Source organism: Bos taurus, chromosome 10 (genome assembly GCF_002263795.3).
Source record: "Bos taurus isolate L1 Dominette 01449 registration number 42190680 breed Hereford chromosome 10, ARS-UCD2.0, whole genome shotgun sequence".
In the NCBI taxonomy this organism is placed as follows: domain Eukaryota; kingdom Metazoa; phylum Chordata; class Mammalia; order Artiodactyla; family Bovidae; genus Bos; species Bos taurus.
In genome coordinates, this window is record NC_037337.1 from 227785 (window position 1) to 247371 (window position 19587).

At 48.4% G+C, this 19587-nt stretch overlaps 1 pseudogene; it reads right to left on the reverse strand.

The window, feature by feature from the left end:
• The window catches only part of LOC787243 (coiled-coil domain-containing protein 3-like), a 117623-nt pseudogene that overhangs the window by 86180 nt on the left and 11856 nt on the right, over positions 1 to 19587 (reverse strand).

Genomic DNA, 19587 nt, shown 5'->3' on the forward strand with positions numbered 1-19587 from the left:
CTGTGTCAAAGAGTTAACTTACAGCTCCAATTAATAAAGTTCCTGGGCAATTAGGAGTGTTTAAATCCAAACCCCTCTGATGGCTCTCTAACTCGCCTGACAAGTTTACCCGGACTCCTGCAGCTATGCATACGATTGTTTACAGTCTCCCAGGAGAGGCCTGGGAAGCTTAAGATATTCAAATAGCTTAGAGCCTCTCAGAGAGTTAAAAACTGTCAGAATAAACTAGTAAAGGATTTCATTGATGAGTCAATGCTTGTTGCCAAGTTTTCACATCCCCTGAATTGTATCCTTGAATATGTATCAATTAATAGTGGGTATGTAGAAAAAATAAGTAGTGGCCTTGGTGTTAGTAACTTTAGACCCTTAAGGTAATAAATTCTTTCTTTGTTGTAAACCCATTACACATCCGCCCTATAGGAATGCAATTTTATCTTTGGAAGATGGTGCCAAACCTTGAAATAATTACTCTTAGAGAAAGTAAGTCTTTGTTGATAAGTCCTTGTCAAGAGTCATAAAATGTTAGTAGGCCTTCTGGCCAGAAGATGATGTAAATCACCTAAACCATTTGTATATGATACATTTGCAGGAAAGAAACCTTGGTTTTTGATAAGAACCAAAGACTGCTGACTTTGCATCCCCTATTATCCTCTATGTGTAACTTAGGGTATAAAAGCCCCTGTTAAAAATAAAGCTACGGGCCTTGCTCACCAACGCTTGGTCTCCCCATGTCATTCTTTCTTTTAACTTCCAGCTGAGTCTCCATCTGGAGCGCGGAACCCACCACGCTTACTAATCATGCCTGGGCTTCTAAGACCCACTCGAGAAGGAGTCTAGGGTGAGACACCTTCCGCTATTCGAGAGGGCGCCTGCGGCCTACGTAAGTGGTGCAAACTTCTTGTCTTGAAGTTTTATTGGTCTCCCGCGTAAACCAAGCTACTCAGCTTCTTTTCTCCACTGAATTTTCCTACTGAGCTATCCTCATTCTATTGTTCTCTATATCTCTAATTAGCATGTAAATAGTCGCCTAGGCCGTCTCTCCTTCGAATACCCTGGATCAGCTGGGGCTGGTCCCCAGCAGCCCCTCACAACTTGAAAGGATTCCTGACTTCCCAGAGACAACATAAGAGGCTCCCTCAGGTCCCCGTGGCAACTTGAGATAACCCACACTTCCTGCCCCAGCTCGAGAAACACCTTAAGATTCCCCCTTCCATGCGAATTGAGGCCTGATTCCCCTGCCATGAATCCAGAGCACTCCCTTACTTGACTTCGCAACTGGAATGGAGACTTGACTTCCCTGAGGCAACACGACAGGCTCCCTGATCTCCCAGTGGTACCTGCAGAGGAACCCCAAGTCTCCTGCCATAACTTAGATGAACCATGAGATTCCTCCATCAACGCAAGATGAGGCTCTTTTCTCCTGCAGCGCCTCCAGAGCAATCCCGAGTTCCCTCTCAAAACTCGAGACGAGGCATGACACCCTTCATGCAATTCCCGTTGGCCCAAAGATCCCCGTCACAACTCGAGATGAAAGCCAACGTTCCCACCACAACACAAGAAGGGCACCGTGTGCACCACCTCCTCTGGAGACGAGGTCTCATTCCCTGCTTCAACTCAAGAGGAATCCCAACTTCCCCTCGAACCACAAGAGGAGGCCTGTGTCACCAATTGAATCTCGAGTGGAACCCCACGGATCCTGCTACAAGGAAAAAGGATGCCAAGTTCCCCCTCAGCTCCAGAGAAGTCCTGATTCCCCTGCACCGGCTCCAATGGAACACCGAGTATACCCTCACAGCAGGATGGGAGGCCTGTTGGCCCTACCTATTCTCTTGAAAAATTACAAATTCCCCGCCTGAACTCGACCAGAGGCCTAACACCCCTTGACAACTCAAGAGGAATTCAGAGTTCCATACCTCAACACCAGACGAGTCCTGACTCCCTAGTTGAACCTTGATAGGAAGCTCGAGATCCCTGACGCCAGGAGATGAACACTGAGTTTCCTGACTAAATGCTAGACACAGCCCTATTCGCGGGCAGCGACTCGAAAGGAATCCCCATGTACCCCTCACAACTCGAATAGACACCTGACTTCTCTGAGGCAACACAAGTGGGTCCCTGAAGTCCCTGTCACAATTCGAGAGGAACCCCAAGCATCCCGCCACAACTCAAGAAAAACTACAAAATTCCCTCCTCTACGCGAGATGAGGCCCTTTTCCAGACAAGTGTCACGAGAGAAACACCTGTTTCCTCTTGAAACGTGAAAGGGTCCTGACACCCTTGATGCAACTCAGGATGATCCCCGAGATAACCGTCCCCACTCAAGAGGAACACTGAGTTTCATGTCACAGCTTAAGAAGAGCCCCGTTAGCCCCCTCCTCAACTCAAGATGAGGGTTGATTCCCCTGCTTCGTCGGGAAAGGAATCCCGACATTTCTGTTGCCCTCAAGAGGAGGCCGGTCTCCCCTTGAAACTCGAGCGCATCCCCAGGAGTCATACCTTAATTCAAAAAGACCCTGATTTCCCCCGCCACTCCAGATAAGCATGATTCCCCTGCACTGACTCGATTGGAACCCCAAGGATTGACTCAAAACACGAAAGGAGGTGTGACAGCCCAGTGACACCTCGAGAAAAAGCCCAAGACTCCTATGTCCTCTCAACAGGAAGCCTGACACCTCTTTGAAACCTCGAGAGGAAAGCGGAGTTCCATGTCTCCACAGGAGACAAGGCCTGAGTCCCCTGTTGAAACTCCATAGGAACCCCAATATCCATGTCAGAACTGGAGAGGAACCCTGAGGTTCCAACCTCAACTTGAGATAAGGTCGTAGGCCACTGCACCAACTGGAGAGGAATCTGGAGAGGCCCCCACAACTCGAATGGAAACTTGCCTTTCCTGGGGCAACATGCACGGGTTTGAGGTCCCCATCGCAACTGGAGAGGAACCCCAAGTTTCCTAACTGAACTGGAGAAAGCCCAGGAGATTCTCCCCTCAACGCAAGATGAGGACCCTTTCCACTGCAGCATCTCAAGAGATATCCCACCTTCCCTCTTGAGCCTCAAAAGGGTACTTGACACGCTTTAGGTAACTCAAGAAGTTCCCCGACATACCCGTCTCCACCAGAGAGGAACACTGAGTTTCCCACAACAACTCAAGAAGAGCCCGGGTTTCCCCTCCTCATCTAGAGATGAGGTTCCATTGCCCTGCTTCGTCTGCAAAGGAATACCGATGTTCCCGTCGCACCTCAGGAGGAGGCCCGTCTCACCTTTAAACTCGAGACGAACTCCAGGGTTTGTGCCACCGTTTGAAAAAACCCTGATGTCCCCGTGCACTCGAGATAAGGCCTCATTTTCCTGCAATGACTCAAATGTCACCGAGGATCAACTCACGACATGAAGGGAGGACTGAGAGCCCTGTGGTGCCTCTAGAAATAACCCCTGATCCCTACCTCAACTTGACAGGAGGCCTGAACACCCCTTTTCCACCTCGAGAGGGAAGCGGGATTCAATGCCCCAACACTAGACAACGTCTGACTCCCCAGGGGAATCTCCATAGGGACCCCGAGTTCCCTGTCAGAGCTGGAGAGGAACCCTGAGTTTCCCGCCTCAACTCAACATGAGGCCCTAGTCGCCTGAACCAACTCGAGAGGAATCCCAAGAGGCCCCTCGCAACTTGAAAGGATTCCTGACTTCCCAGAGACAACATGAGAGGCTCCCTCAGGTCCCCATGGCAACTGGAGGGAACCCGCACTTCCTGCCGCAACTCGAGAAACAACTTGAGATTCCCCCTTCCATGCGAATTGAGGCTTGATTAACCTGCCTTGACTCCAGAGCACTCCCGTGCTCGCCCTCGCAACTCGAATGGAGACTTGACTTCCCTGAGGCAACACGAGAAGCTCCCTGATCTCCCGGTGGTACCTGCAGAGGAACCCCAAGTCTCCTGCCGCAACTCAAGACAAACCACGAGATTCCCCCGTCAACGTGAGATGAGGCCCTTTTCTCCTGAAACGGCTCGACTGCAATCCCTATTTCCCTCTCAAAACTGGAGAGGAAGCTTGACACCCTTCATTCAACTCAAGGGGGCCAAAGATCCCTGTCACAACTCGAGATTTAAGCCGAGTTACCCACCACAACTGGAGAAGAGCACCGTGTGTCCCACCTCCTCTGGAGATGAGGGCCCATTCCCTGCTTCAACTCAAGAGGAATCCCAACTTCCCCTCACACCACAAAAGGAGGCCTGTGTCAACAACTGAATCTCGAGTGGAACCCCGGGGATCCTGCTGCAAGGAAAAAGGACACCAAGTTGCCCCTCAGCTCCAGATAAGTCCTGATTCCCCTGCACCAGCTCCAATGGAACACCAAGTATACCCTCACAACAGGATGGGAGGCCTGTCCGCCCTGCCTATCCTCTTGCAAAAGCCCAAATTCCCCACCCCCCAAACTCGACTGGAGGCCTGACACACCTTTGACATCTTGAGAGGAACGCAGACTTCAATTCCTCAACACCAGACGAGGCCTGACTCCATTAATGAACCTTGATAGGAAGGCCGAGATTCCTGTCGCCACTGGAGAGGAACACTGAGTTTCCAAATTGAATTCTAGACACAGCCCTATTTGCGGGCAGCAACTCGAGAGGAATCGCAATGTGCCCCTCACAACTCGAAAAGATAAATGACTTCCGAAGTCAATGGCACCCCACTCCAGTACTCTTGTCTGGAAAATCCATGGACGGAGGAGCCTGGTGGGCTACAGTCCATGGGGTCGCTGGGAGTCAGACACGACTGAGCGACTTCACTTTCACTCTTCTCTTTCACGCATTGGAGAAGGAAATGGCAACCCACTCCACTGTTCTTGCCTGGAGAATCCCAGGGACGGCGGAGCCTGGTGGGCTGCCGTCTATGGGATCGCACAGAGTCGGACACGACTGAAGCGACTTAGCATAGCATAGCATAGCAAGGCTACACGAGCGGGTCCCTGAAGTCCTTGTCGCAAATCGAGAGGAAACCGAAGCATCCCGCCACAACTCGAGAAAAACCATGAGATTTTCCCCTCAACGCTAGATGAGGCCCTTTTCCAGAGCAATGTCTCAAGAGAAACCCCTGTTCCCTCTTGAAACATGAAAGGATACTTGACACCTTTGATGCAACTCAAGAAGGTCCCCAAGATACCCGTCCCCACTTGAGAGGATCACCGAATTTCATGCCACAACTCAAGAAGAGCCCCCTTTTCTCCCTACTCAACTTGAGATGAGGGTCGATTCCCCTGCTTCGTTGGGAAGAGAATCCCGACATTGCCGTTGCCCCTCAAGAGGAGGCTGGTCTCACCTTGAAACTCAAGTGCATCCCCGGGAGTCGTGCCTCAGTTCGAAAAGAACCTGATATCCCCAGCCACTCCAGATAAGCCTGATTCCCCCTGCACTGACTCGAATGGAACCCCGAGGATCGACTCAAAACACGAAGTGAGGTGTGACATCCCCGTGGCACCACGAGAAAAAGCCCCAGACCCCTATGTCCACTCGATGGGAAGCCTGGCACCTCTTTGAAACCTCGAGAGGGAAGCGGAGTTCCATGTCTCCACATGAGACGAGGCCTGACTTCCCTGTTGAAACTCCATAGGAACCCCGAGATCCATGTCAGAACTGGAGAGGAACCCTGAGGTTCCGACCTCAACTTGAGATGAGGAGGTATGCCCCTGCACCGACAGAAGAGGTATCCCGAAAGGCCCCTTGCAACTCGAATGAAGACTTGACTTTCCTGAGGCAACACGAGCAGGTTTGAGGTCCCCGTCACAATTTGAGTGGAACCCCAAGTTTCCTGCTGTGACTCGAGAAACCCCAGGAGATTCTCCCCTCAACGAGAAATGAGGACCCTTTCCATTGCAGCGTCTCGAGAGAAATCCCACGTTTCCTCTTGAGCCTCGAAAGGGTACTTGACACCCCTTAGGCAACTCAAGAAGTTCCCCAACATACCCATACCTACTCAAGAGGAACACCGAGTTTCCCATACAACTCAAGAAGAGCCCCAGTTTCCCCTCCTCAACTTGAGATGAGGGTCGGTTCCTCTGCTTCGTCTGTAAAGGAATGCCGAAGTCCCTGTCACACCTCAAGTGGAGGCTGGTCTCAACTTGAACCTGGAGAGGAACCCGCGGGTCTTGCCACAATTCGAGAGACATGGATATCCACATCCACTCGAGATAAGGCCTGATTCCATTGCACCGATTCTAATGGAACCCCAAGAATCAACTCACAACACGAAGGGAGGACTTATATCCTGGTTGCAAATTTGAGAAAATCCTCAGGTCCCCAATTCATCTTGACTGGAAGCCTGAAACCTCTTTTACAGCTCGAGAGGAAAGCAGAGTTCCATGCCTCAACACAAATCGAGACCAGACTCCCTGTTTGAAACTGCAGACACACCCCGAGATCCATGTCAGAACAGGAGAGGAACCCTGAGCTTACTGCCTCAACTGGAGATGAGGCCCTCTTCAGTTGCACCACCACAGAGGAATCCCAAGAGGCCCCTTACAATTCAAAAGGATTCCTGACTTCCCACAGGCACCATGAGAAGCTCCCTGAGGGCACCGTCACAACTCGAGGGAACCAAATTTTTCTGCCACAACTCAAGAAAGACCGCAACTCAAGATTCCCCCTTCAGTGCGAATTGAGGCCCAATTCCCCTGCCATGACTCGAGAGCAATCCCGTGCTCCCCCTCGCAACTTGAATGGAGACTGGACTTCCCTGGGGAAACATGAGGGGCTCCTTTAGTTCCTTGTCTTAACTCGAGAGAAACCCCAAACTTCCTGCCACAACCCGAGAAAAACCAGGAGATTCCCCCATCATCACCAGATGAGGCCCTTGTTTACCTGCAGGGCCTAGAGAGCAATCCCGAGTTCCCTCTCAAAACTCCATAGGAGGCTTGATTCCCTTTAGGCCACTGAAAGAGCTCCAGGAGTTACCCGTTGCAACTCGAGAGGAGAGCAGATTTCTTTGCTTCAATTCGAGACGAGGCCTGAATCCCCAGGTGAATCTTGAACACAACCCCGAGATCCATGTCACCACTGGAAAGGAAAACAGACTTTCTGTACACAAGTCTGGATGAGGCCTATTTCCCCAGCAGTGACTTGCGAGGAATCCCGAAGTGCCAGTCAGAACTTGAAATCAGACCTGACTTCCCTGAGGCAATACAAGCAGGACCCTGAGGTACACATTGCAACTCGAGAGGAGCACCAAATTTTCTGCCAAACCTTGATGAAAATCATGGGATTCTCCCCGCAACGTGAGATGAGGCCCTTTCCCACTGCAGCATCTTAAGAGAAATCCCAGATTCCCTCTTGAAAGTCCAAAAGGTACTCCACACCCTGTATGCAACTCAAGAAGTTCCCCAACATAATCGTCTGCACTAGAAAGGAACACAGAGTTCCCTGGTGCACCTCAATCTGAGCCCCTTTGCCCCTCCTCATCTCGAGATGAGGGTCGATTCCCCTGCTTTGTCTGAAAAGGAATCCCCACATTCCTGTCACACTTCAAGAGGAGGCCGGTCTCACAATGAAACTCAACTGGAACCCTCATGGGCTGTGTCACAATGCCAAAGACACCGATTTCCCCATCCACTCGAGATAAGGCCTGATGGCCCTGCACCAATTCCAATGGAATCACGAATACTGAGTCACAACACGAAGGGGCACTGACACCCCGGTTGCATACTCCAGAAAAAGCCACAAGTTCCAAATCCAACTCAACATGAGGCCTGACACCTCATTCACAACTCGAGAGGCAAGCCGAGTTCCATGCCTCAACACAAGACGAGGCTTGCCTCCCCTGATCAAACTAAACAGAAACCCAGAGATCGATGTCAGAAATGGAGAGGAAGCCTGAGGTTCCCACCTGAACTCTAGATGAGGCCCTATAAATCCCTGCAGTGATGTGAGAGGAATCCCGAGGTGCCCCTCACAACTTGAAAGCAGATATGACTTCCCTGAGGAAACACGAGCTTGTCCTCCAGGTCCCCCTGCAACTCAGGAGGAACCCTAAGCTTCCCACCACAACTGCACAAAAACCACGAAATTCCCCCCTCCATGCCAGATGAGGCCCTTTTACACTGCAGCATTTCGAAAGAAATCCCACATTCCCTCTTGGAAGTCGAAAGGGAACTTGATACCCTTTATGAAACCCCAGAAGCTTCCCAAGATACAAGTCCCCACTTGAGAGGAATGCTGAGTTTCTCGCCACAACTCAAGAAGAGGCCAGTTTTCCCCTCCTCAACTGGAGATGAGGGTCGATTCCCCTGCTTCATCTGGAAAGGTATGCCAATGTCCCTGTCGCCCCTCAAGAGGAGGCCGATCTCAACTTGAAGCTGGAGAGGATCCTGGGGTTCTTGCCACAATTTGAGAGGCTCAGATTTCCCCATCCACTCGAGATAAGGCCTGATTCCCTTGCACCGATTCGAATAGAGCCCCCAGAATCAACTCACAGCACGAAGAGAGGACTGATACCCTGGTTGCAAATTCGAGAAAAGCCCCAGGTCCCCAATTCAACTCGACTGGAGGCCTGAAACATCTTTTACAGCTAGAGAGGAAAGCAGAGTTTCATGCCTCAACACAAATCAAGACCCGACTCCCTGTTTGAAACTGCAGACACACCATGAGATCCACGTCAGAACAGGAGAGGAACACTGAAGTTCCCGCCTCAACTGGTGATGAGGCCCTCTTCCATTGCACCAACCCCAGAGGAATCCTGAGAGGCCCCTCACAACTCAAAAGGTTTCCTGACTTCCCATAGGCACCATGAGAAGTTCCCTGAGGTCACCATCGCAACTTGAGGGAACCCAAAGTTTCCTGCCGCAACTTGAGAAAGACCTTGAGATTCCCCCTTCAGTGTGAATTGAGGCCCAATTCCCCTGAAGTGACTCCAGAGCATCCCACACTCCCCCTCACAACTCAAGTGGAGACTGGACTTCCCTGGGGCAACACAAGAGGCTCCCTGAGTTCCCCATAGTAACCTGAGAGAAATCCCAAATTTCCCGCCACAACTCGAGAAAAACCACAAGATTCCCCCGTCATCACCAGATGAAGTCCTTCTTTTCCTGCAGGGCCTAGAGAGCAATCCCGACTTCCCTCTCAAAACTCCATAGGAGGCTTTACTCCCTTTGCGCCACTCAAAGGGCTCCAGGAGATACCCATAGCAACTGGGGAGGAGAGCAGAGTGCTTTGCTTCAACTCGAGATGAGGCCTGACTCCCCTGGTGAACCTTGAATGCAACTCCGAGATCCCTGTCGCCATTGGAGAGTAACACGGAGTTTCTGGACACAAGTCTAGATGAGGCCTATTTCCCCTGCAGTGACTTGCAATGAATCTCGAGGTGCCCGTCACAACTCAAAATGAGACCTGACTTCCCTGAGGCAATACGAGCGGGACCCTGAGGTCCACGTCGCAACTTGAGAGGAACCCCAAACTTCCCACCCAGCCTCAAGGAAAACCACGGGATTCTCCCCTCAATGCGAGATGAAGCCCTTTCCCACAGCAGCGTCTTGAGAGAAACCCCATGTTCCCTCTTGAAACTCAAAACGGTACTCGACACCCTTTATGCAACTCCAGGAGTTCCCCAACATACCCGTCCTCACTCGAGAGGAACACCCAGTTTCCCGGCACACCTCAATCTGAGCCCCTTTGCCCCTCCTCTTCTCGAGATGAGGGTCAATTCCCCTGCTTTGTCTGGAAAAGAATCCCGACGTTCCCGTTGCACCTCGAGAGGAGGCCGGTCTCGCATTGAAACTCTACAGAAACCCTCGTGGGTCGTGCCACAATGCCAAGACACTGATTTCCCCATCCACTCGAGATAAGGCCTGATGCCCCTGCACCGATTCAAATGGAACCACGAGTATTGAGTCACAACACAAAAGGGCACTGACACCCCGATTGCATCCTCCAAAAAAAAAGCTGCAGGTTCTAAATCCAACTCGACAAGAGGCCTGACACCCCATTTACAACTCAAGAGGCAAGCCAAGTTCCATGCCTCAACACAAGACAAGGCCTGCCTCTCCTGTTCAAACTCTACAGAAACCCCAAGATCAATGTCAGAAATGGTGAGGAACACTGAGGTTTCCACCTCAACTCGAGATGAAGCCCTACTCATCCCTGCAGCGACTCAAGAGGAATCCCGAGGTCTCCCTAGCAACTCGAAAGCAGATCTGATTTCACTGAGGAAACACAAGCGGTTTCCCCAGGTCCCCATGCAACTCGAGAGGAACCCTTAGCTTCCCTCCACACCTCCACAAAAACCACGAAATTTTCCCCTCCATGCGAGATGAGGCCCTTTTACGCTGCAGACTTTCCCATGAAATCCCACCTTCCCTCTTGGAACTCGAAAGGGAACTTGACACCCTTTATAAAACCTCAGAAGCTTCCCGAGATACACGTCCCCCCTCGAAAGGAATGCTGAACTTCCCACCACAACTCAAGAAGAGCCCCGTTTTCCCCTCCTCAACTCGAGATGAGGGTCGATTCCCCTGCTTCATCTGGAAAGGAATGCCAACGTCCCCATCGCCCCTCAAGAGGAGGTCGGTCTCAACTTGAAACTGAAGAGGAACCTGGGGGTCTTGCCACAATTCAAGAGACATGGATTTCCCCATCCACTCGAGATAAGGCCTGATTCCATTGCACCGATTCAAATGGAACCCCGAGAATCAACTCACAACATGAAGGGAGGACTGATACCCTGGTTGCAAATTCGAGAAAAGACCCAGGTCCCTAATTCAACTCAACCGGATTCCTGAAACATCTTTTACAGCTAGAGAGGAAAGCAGAGTTTCATGCCTCAACTCAAATCGAGACCTGACTCGCTGTTTGAAACTGCAGACACACCCCGAAATCCACGTCAGAACAGGAGAGGAACCCTGAGGTTCCCGCCTCAACTGGAGATGAGGCCCTCTTCCATTGCACCGACCCCAGAGGAATCCCGAGAGGGCCCTCACAACTCCAAAGGATTCCTGACTTCCCATAGGCACCATGAGAAATTCCCTGAGGTCACCGTCACAACTTGAGGGAAACCAAAGTTTCCTGCTGCAAATCGGGAAAGATCTTGAGATTCCCCCTTCAACGCAAATTGAGGCCCGATTCCCCTGCTTTGGAATTCCCCTGCTTGGACTGGAGAGCAATCCCATGCTTCCCCCGCAATTGGAGTGGGGACTGGAATTCCCTGGGGCAACACGAGAGGCTTCCTTATTTCCCCATCATAACTCGAGAGAAACCCCAAACTTCCCACCGCAAATCAAGAAAATCCACGAGAATTCCCACATCACTGGCAGATGAGGATCTTCTTTTCCTGCAAGGCCTAAACAGAAATTCCGAGTTCCCTCTCAAAACTCCATAGGAGGCTTTACTCCCTTTAGGCCACTCAAAGTGCTCCAGGAGATACCTGTTGCAACTGGAGAGCAGAGCAGAGTGCTTTGCTTCAACTCAAGATGAGGCCTGACTCCCCAGGTGAACATTGAATGCAACCCTGAGATCCCTGTCTCCACTGGAGAGGAACACGGAGTTTCTGGACACAAGTCTAGATGAGGCCTACTTCCCCTGCAGTGACTTGCAAGGAATCCTGTGGTGCCCGTCACAACTCGAAATGAGACCTGACTTCCCTGAGGCAATACGAGCGGGACCCTGAGGTCCATGTCGCAACTTGATAGAAACCCCAAACTTCCCGCCAAGCCTAGAGGAAAACCACGGGATTCTCCCCTCAACCCGAGATGAGGCCCTTTCCCACTGCATCATCTTGAGAGAAATCCCACGTTCCCTCTTGAAACTCAAAACGGTACTCAACATCCTTTGTGCAACTCCAGAAGTTCCCCGACATACCCATCCTCACTCAAGAGGAATACCCAGTTTCCCGGTACACCTCAATCTCTGCCCCTTTGCCCCTCCTTGTCTTGAGATGAGGGTCGATTCCCCTGCTTTGTCTGGAAAGGAATCCCGACATTCCTGTCACACCTCAAGAGGAGGCCGGTCTCACATTGAAACTAGACAGGAACCCTCGTGGGACATTCCACAATGCCAAAGACACTGGTTTCCCCATCCACTCAAGATAAGGCCTGATGGCCCTGCACCAATTTGAATGGAACCCCGAGTATCATGAATAAACATGAATAAGCATTAAAACCATCTTCAGTGAAAAATATCCATATAGACAAGGCCACACAGATCCCATATTCACCATGTCTGCTTTAAATCCATCAAGTTTGTCCAAATCACTGAAAATCTCAGTAACACTCTTCAAAAAAAAAAAGCATGGGAAGAAAAGATATATTCATACAATTTAACAATTGCTGAAATGGAAGTGGGGCTGTGGGTTACATTATACTGTAGAAACCATATGATTTCCTGATTTTGGAGATTATGTGCAGGTTTTGCAGGAGAATGCACCATTTTGGATAAAACACATAGAGTATTTTAGATGATATGGCAAATGAGAGCACTTTTTCCCATTGCTAGGTGTTTTCTGTACATTTTAAATTCCTAGAAAGTAAATTATGTCTCAAAACAAACAAGTCAATACCATAAAAGAAAATCAGATTAGACAGGCATGAAACTTTCCTATAGAGGTCAAGACTTACCCAGACGAGGTTCAAGGGAAGCTGTGATGCTCACTGCCCTTGAAGGAGTCCACATGGAATGAAGAAGTACTGTGGGAAGTCTGTTAGTAATCACCATGCCTTGGGTCCTCTGGATGACCTATTGCAGGAGAAACAGATTTTACAAATAAAATTTTCCCCATAACTTCACAAAAAGTTGTTAGACTACATTCAGTAAAGTTGAATAATTTCCGATCAATTTACAATCATATAAAATAGTACAACTTACAATCCCAATCAACATACAAAAATTACTTGCCTTTCTATACACTAATAACAATCAGAAACAAAAATTAAGAAAATCCCACTTACAGTTGCATCCAAAAGAATAAAACATCTAGCAACAAACTTAATCAAGGACATAAAAGACCAGTAGTCAGAAAGCTAGAAAGCACTGATAAAGAAATCAAAGTCAAATAAACAGAAAACTATTCCATGCTCACGCACTGGAACAATGAGGAATTAAAATGTCCATTCCAACCAAAGCCATCAACAAATACACTGACTGCAATCACAAAATAATATTCAATGGCCTTTTTCAAAGAAATAGAAATATTCTTCATACTAGGCTGCTACTATTGAACAGGACCTTAAACGGCCAAGAAGACTCTGAGAAAGAAGAACACAGCTGGAGACATCTTGCTCTCCAACTTCAAACTACATCAGGAACCTGTAGTAACCACCACAGTGAGGAACTGGCAGGAACACAGACACATGGACTCCAGGAAAGAATAGAGAGCCCAGGAATGAGCCCACATGTACGTGGTCAGTTCATGAAAATCAAACCAGGAACAAGCAAAGAGGAAAGGACAGTCTTCTTAAGAAACAGTGACAGGAAAACTGGCCACTTACTCGGAAGAACATCAGTGAAGGTCATCCTCTAGATCATCTAACAGAAATCGAACTGAAAACCCGCCATTTTGCACATGGAGCTCTTCCACCCCCCACCCCCCGAGTCCTGAGACGGACCTCCTGTCAGCGATCAGCTGGACACAGGAAATGTCTACTTCGTGCTCATTCTTCCCTCTTGCAGCGCCTTCCTGCTGGTGGGCACTGAGGCAACCCCGCTCCTCTCAGCTCGGAGGCAGCCCCATTACCCAGGAGCCCAAGCCCTGACAGCCCTGAAGAGACAAAGCACCCGCCAGCTGGTCACCAAGCCCAGTCTGAAGGCAAAGCGTCCTGCGCCGGCGGGTCAGAGGGGTTTTGGCGCCCCCTGCGGGCCGCCAGAGAAGAGCGGGCAGCCCCGCGCTCACAAAACTCAGAGGGCTCACCCAGAAGCAGCTCTGCTGTGAGCACTCAGACTGGAAGCCCAAACTGAAATGGAGCAAAATAGCTCCATGACCCTCCTCAAAACATGGCCAAGGAACAATCAGAGCAGGTATGGAATGCAGCCATAAAAAGGAACACATTTGAGTCCGTTTGAATGAAGGGGATGAACCTAGAGCGTATTAAACAGGGAAGTCAGTCAGTAAGAGAAAAACATGGAATCGAGAAGGATGAGTCTGACGAGTCTGTTCACATAGCAGCACCGGAGATGCAGACATAGAGAAGAGACTTAAGGACAAGGGTGGGGAACAAGAGGGAGAGGGTGAGATGAATGGAGAGAGCAGCATGGATGCATGTACACCAACATTTGTAAATAGACAACCAGTGGGGATTTGCTGTATGATTCAGGAAACTCAAACTGGGGCTCTGTAATAACCTAGAGAGGTGGGGATGGATGGGATGTGGGAGGGAGATTCAAGAGTGAGGGGACACACGTACACCTATGGTTAATTCATGTGGATGTATGACAAATCAAACCAATATTGTAAAGCAATGATCAATCAAATAAAAATAAATAACTGTTTAAAAAAGGTGAAATAAACAAAATCACAAACTTTGCAACTAACACCATAATTCAATTTAAAAAACTATAAAATTTGAGAAAACAACAAAAGATCTACATGACTTTTGGTCTAGTGATGAGTTCTAACACACAACAAAAAAGCCAACTTACCAAATTAGGAATATAAATTATTTAAAACATTGACTTTTACAATTTTATACATTTACTCTGTGAAGGACCTTATTCGAGAGAACCAAAAGACAAACTGTTAAATGAACCACTTACCACCCACCCTTGCCAGGCAACAGAGAAGAGAAAACATTGCAGGAGTCATCTTACAACGGGAGGTCCTGGTAAGGAACAAAGAACTAACAATCTACCACCAACCAGGATTCTGGAGAGATCAAAAAGAGATGGGAGACTGCAGTCCAGAGGTCCTACCAACTTCCCAGGATCCTCCTCGCTGGAATCCATCTCAGCTGAGGGATGCGTGTGCCCCCAGGAAGGATCCCAATTCAGAATGACTGGCAAGAGACAAACCAGAAACTAACCCAATGACCATAAATCCTGAGACGGTGAGCCACGTGGCAGAGCAGTTCTCTCCATTTCCCTCACCCTCCACCCTGGAAGCCCTTACGAGTGAAGTCTCTCGCTTGGATGGTACTCCTCTCCTCAGTCAATTCATTTCAAAGTGTCAGATAAGAATCCACTCTCAAGCCCTGGAAGGGATCCCCCTTCCTTCATCAAAACCACAATCCAGGAGAAAATATCTTCCAAATGCAACCTTGTAGAGAAGGCAATGGCACCCCCTCCAGTATTCTGGCCTCAGTAATCCCAGAGACAGAGGAGCTTGGTGGGCTACAGTCCAACAGCACGGCATTTCTGAGGGAAGGAAACAGTCCCAGAGAAGCTGAGGCACTTGCCAAAGGCCCCAGAGCTTTGGATGGCACAGCCAGACCTGTGGCTGAGAACTCCCAGTGGCCAGGCCTCTTGATCCTGGCCTCTCTCACCAGGTATATGTGTGGAAAACTAGAATCAAAAATATGCCTGAGGGCTTCCCTGGTGGGTCCGTGGTAAAGAATCTGCTTGCCAGTGCTGGAGAGGCAGATGTGATCCCTGCTATGGGAAGATCCCACATGCTATGGAGCCCATGTGCCACAACTGCCGAGCCTGTGCTCTAGATCCTGGAAGACACAATGCCGAGCTCACATACTGCAACCACTGAAGCCCATGAGCCTGTGCCCCACAAGAAGAGCCACTGCAGTGAGAAGCCCGCACACCACTAGTTATGGCCCATGCTCACCCGAACTAGAGAAAATCCCACACACGAAGACCCAACACAGCCAAAAATAAATACAATTGTTTTCCTAAAAAATGCATATCTGACAAATAATCTGTACTCAAATTGTCCAAGAATACTAGAGAAAACAAGCCCATTCATAATTGGTAAAGAATGAAATGGACACCTGGCCATGGAGGGTATACTGATAGTAAACTATCCTACAGAAACATACTAAAGATACTGGTTGGATGCATGCACAGCCCCCTTTGGAAGACAGTCTGACAGCTTTTACAGTAACCACATGGGACAAGCACTGAATTCTATACATGACAAGTGGTGGAAGCCAGGTATCTTACCATTGGAATGGGAAGTTACAGAGAAACAAAAGGAAAGTTTACAAGATCCATGGAGACATCATCACAAATTACCTTTAACTGAATATGTTCAAAGGTAAGCCGGAATACATGTATATATTTTTGAGTATTGTCAGCTGAGCATATTTAGCTCCTACATGTATGTTTTGCATATCATTATCTAATGAAAGGGAACAGGAAATGTCCCTGGTGGTCCGGTGGTAAAGGATCTGCCTACCAATGCAAGGAACACGGGTTCACTCCCTGGTGCTAAAATATTCCACATGCCCAGGGGCAACGAAGCCCCCATACAACTATTGAAGTACTTGCATGCTCCAGAGCCCAAGTTCTGCAACCAGAGAAACTGCTGCAATGAAAAGCCATGGCACGGCAACTAGAGGGCAGCTTCTGCTCACTACAACTAGACATCTAGCAACAAAGACACAGAATAGTCAAAAATAATTCAATGTTAAAAAAAAATAAAAGGACAGAAGTTCCTTCAATAAATGACTGAGATTAGGGGTGAGGCAGTACATATATAACCAGGATAATCTTAAAGTATGAGAAAGTAAAGAAAGTAAAGACAACCATCAAGCTGTCCCAACTGATAAAAATGAATGATTACACCGTTTTATCTGTACACACTAGCAAATAATAATCTGAAAAGGAATTAAAAAAAACAATCCCTTTCAATAATATCAACATTAATAAAATATTTGCCATGGATATAATGAGGATGACAAGACTGGCACACTGGAAATTATACACGCTTGCTGAAAAAATATCCTGGATACATATACAGATATCCCATAGTGATGGAAAAACTTAAGATGGCAATGCCATGGAATGCATCTTCAATCTGAAATGAAGATCCAATATGACTTGATCACTCAGGGCTTTTGTGTCATAAAGTTTTATTAAAGTATAAAAGAGATAGAGAAAGCTGCTGACATAGACTTCAGACGGGGGCAGTAAGAGTACCCACTGCTGGTCTTTAGCCTGATATTATACAGCCACTAGCAGTCTGCTAAGGAAAGAAAGGCAATGTCTCAGAGAATAGCACCAGGCCCCTCACCCACAACACGCATTGAGATAACATTGGCAGCAGGTGAGTCATCCTGGGCCATAAAATGATTGAAGTGAATTTTGAAGAAAGGCAGATTTCCCAGCAAATATATCATTTCATTAACATAGATTAGGAGAACAAGGTATGAGTAAGACATACTGGTTTGTCAAGTCGGTTCTGAGCCTTTAGGGGGAACCGACCTGAAGCCAGAGTCTAGTGGAAATACATAGTATATTAACATAGCTTAAGACAAACATTTCCTTACCAAAAAATGCATTGCTTAGCTCAAAGTTTGAGAAAAGTTAAGCTCTGGTGGAGCCAGGTGTCGTCATGGCAACACAGATTTTTCAGAGAAAACTCCTTTTAAATTTATATGGAGAAGGGGAAAAAATGTAACACTAGTTTGTTTCCTCCGGCTGCTTAAGAAAGAGAGAGAAAAAAAAAAAACGTCCAACACTTGCAGCCTATTCCCTCTTTCTGGAGACCCCAGGCCTTCCTGCCTGTTACCCTCTCAGGGCCTTTAGGAAGCAATACACAAGCTGACCCTAACATACACGTGGAATGAAAAGGGACTCCAAAGAGCCAGAACCATCATGTGAGTCTGCAGTTCTAAGGTCCTCTAGTATGCTGTGCTAAGTTGCTTCAGTCATGTCTGACTGTCAGAGCCCGCCACGCTCCTCTGTACATGGGAATTTTCCAGGCAAGAATACAGGAGTGGGATGCCGTGCCCTCCTCCAGGGGATCTTCCCAACCCAGGGTTTGGATTCCTGCATTGGCAGGGAGGTTCTTTACCACTAGCTCTAACTGGAGCTACTGCTGCTAAGTCGCTTCAGTCATGTCCAACTCTGTGCGACCCCATAGACGGAAGCCCACCAGGCTCCCCCATCCCTGGGATTCTCAAGGCAAGAACACTGGAGTGGGTTGCCATTTCCTTCTCCAATGCATGAAAGTGAAGAGTGAAAGCAAAGTCACTCAGTGGCATCCGACTCCCAGTGACCCCATGGACTGCAGCCCACCAGGCTCCTCCGTCCATGGGATTTTCCAGGCAAGAGCACTGGAGTGGGGTGCCATTGCCTTCTCTGACTACCTCAGGCAAAAATGCCTAAACGGAGATCAGGGAAACCCAGTTAGGAGAAGGGACTCAGAGGAAAGGAAGTGAGGGAAGGAGACTCTTAGACACACTCAGAGAAGCTGGATAGGTAGTTCCACAGGTGGAAGAGGGGAGGGAGCAGGCTGGAGCTGTATAGAAGATGAAAGAGAGAACTAAAGCAGGGGCCCCCAACCTCTAGGATCTAATGCCTGCTGATCTGAGGTGGAGCTGATGAAATCATACTAGAAATAAATGTTTGGTCACTCAGCCGTGTCCAACCCTTTGTAGCTCACAAGGTTCCTCTGTCCATTGAATTCTTCAGGCAAGAATACTGGAGTGAGCTGTCATTTCCTTCTCCAGGAGATCTTCCTGACCCAGGGACTGAACCTGGATCTCCCACACTGCAGGCAGACTCTTTACCAACGGAGCCCCCAGGGAACAAAAATAGAAATAGAGTGCACAATAAATGGACTGCACTTGAAACATCCCAAAACCTTCCCCCACCCCTGTCTGTCAAAAAATCGTCTTCCAAAAAAACTCCCAAGGTCAAGGAAAGAACTTCAAGTGTACTCGACTGTTCCAGGTTGCTGGCTTAGGGAGATGCTGAAGCAGGGGTGTCCCAAGACGTAGAACCTCCCTTGCGTTGGGTCCTCAACAGATCTCTGATAGCCTTGGTGATGAAGGGAGAAATTTGTTTCATTTTTTTTTAATATCCTTGTGGGATAAACTTAAAACTTAGCAATTCTCTTAGTCTTCCTAATAAAATGTTTTCTTTCTTTACTGATCTGTGAAGTACCAACTGTGACAATCACTGTTCTAATATACCTCATAGTGTTGCTGACACTATGGATATAATTATGTGAGATTGAACTTTTAAATAAAAATGACGAAGCATCTGCCCTGTGCCCAGCACTTTCCAAGGGTTGGGGAGTACAATAAAAATACTCCATTAGATGCACAGCTGGTAGGCACATTCTTTAAAAAAGCCTTTTACATTTCCACCAATAGTTTATTCTCAATGTCAACACTTGCCAATTAATGACCATGCTGGGTGGGAAGCTCATTAAAAACCCAGGAGCCAGGGTTCCTAGAAGGATATCCCATTCTCCCTTGGACAGTCCTCCACCCTCTCTGGCTCTCAGTTTCCTCATTTGCAAAATCATGGACAACTGACTATAATTCATCCCTGGAACCCAAGCCTATTGAGGGGGAGGGGAAATATTACTCCAAGGCCTGGATGAGAGACCAGATTGAAAGAAAAATATGGCATTGCTGGTTTTCAGTCAAACAGACAGATACAATGAAGGAAGGAGCCCCTGGCCCTGCGGGATTTGCCTAGGGGTCTAGTCTGGGAAA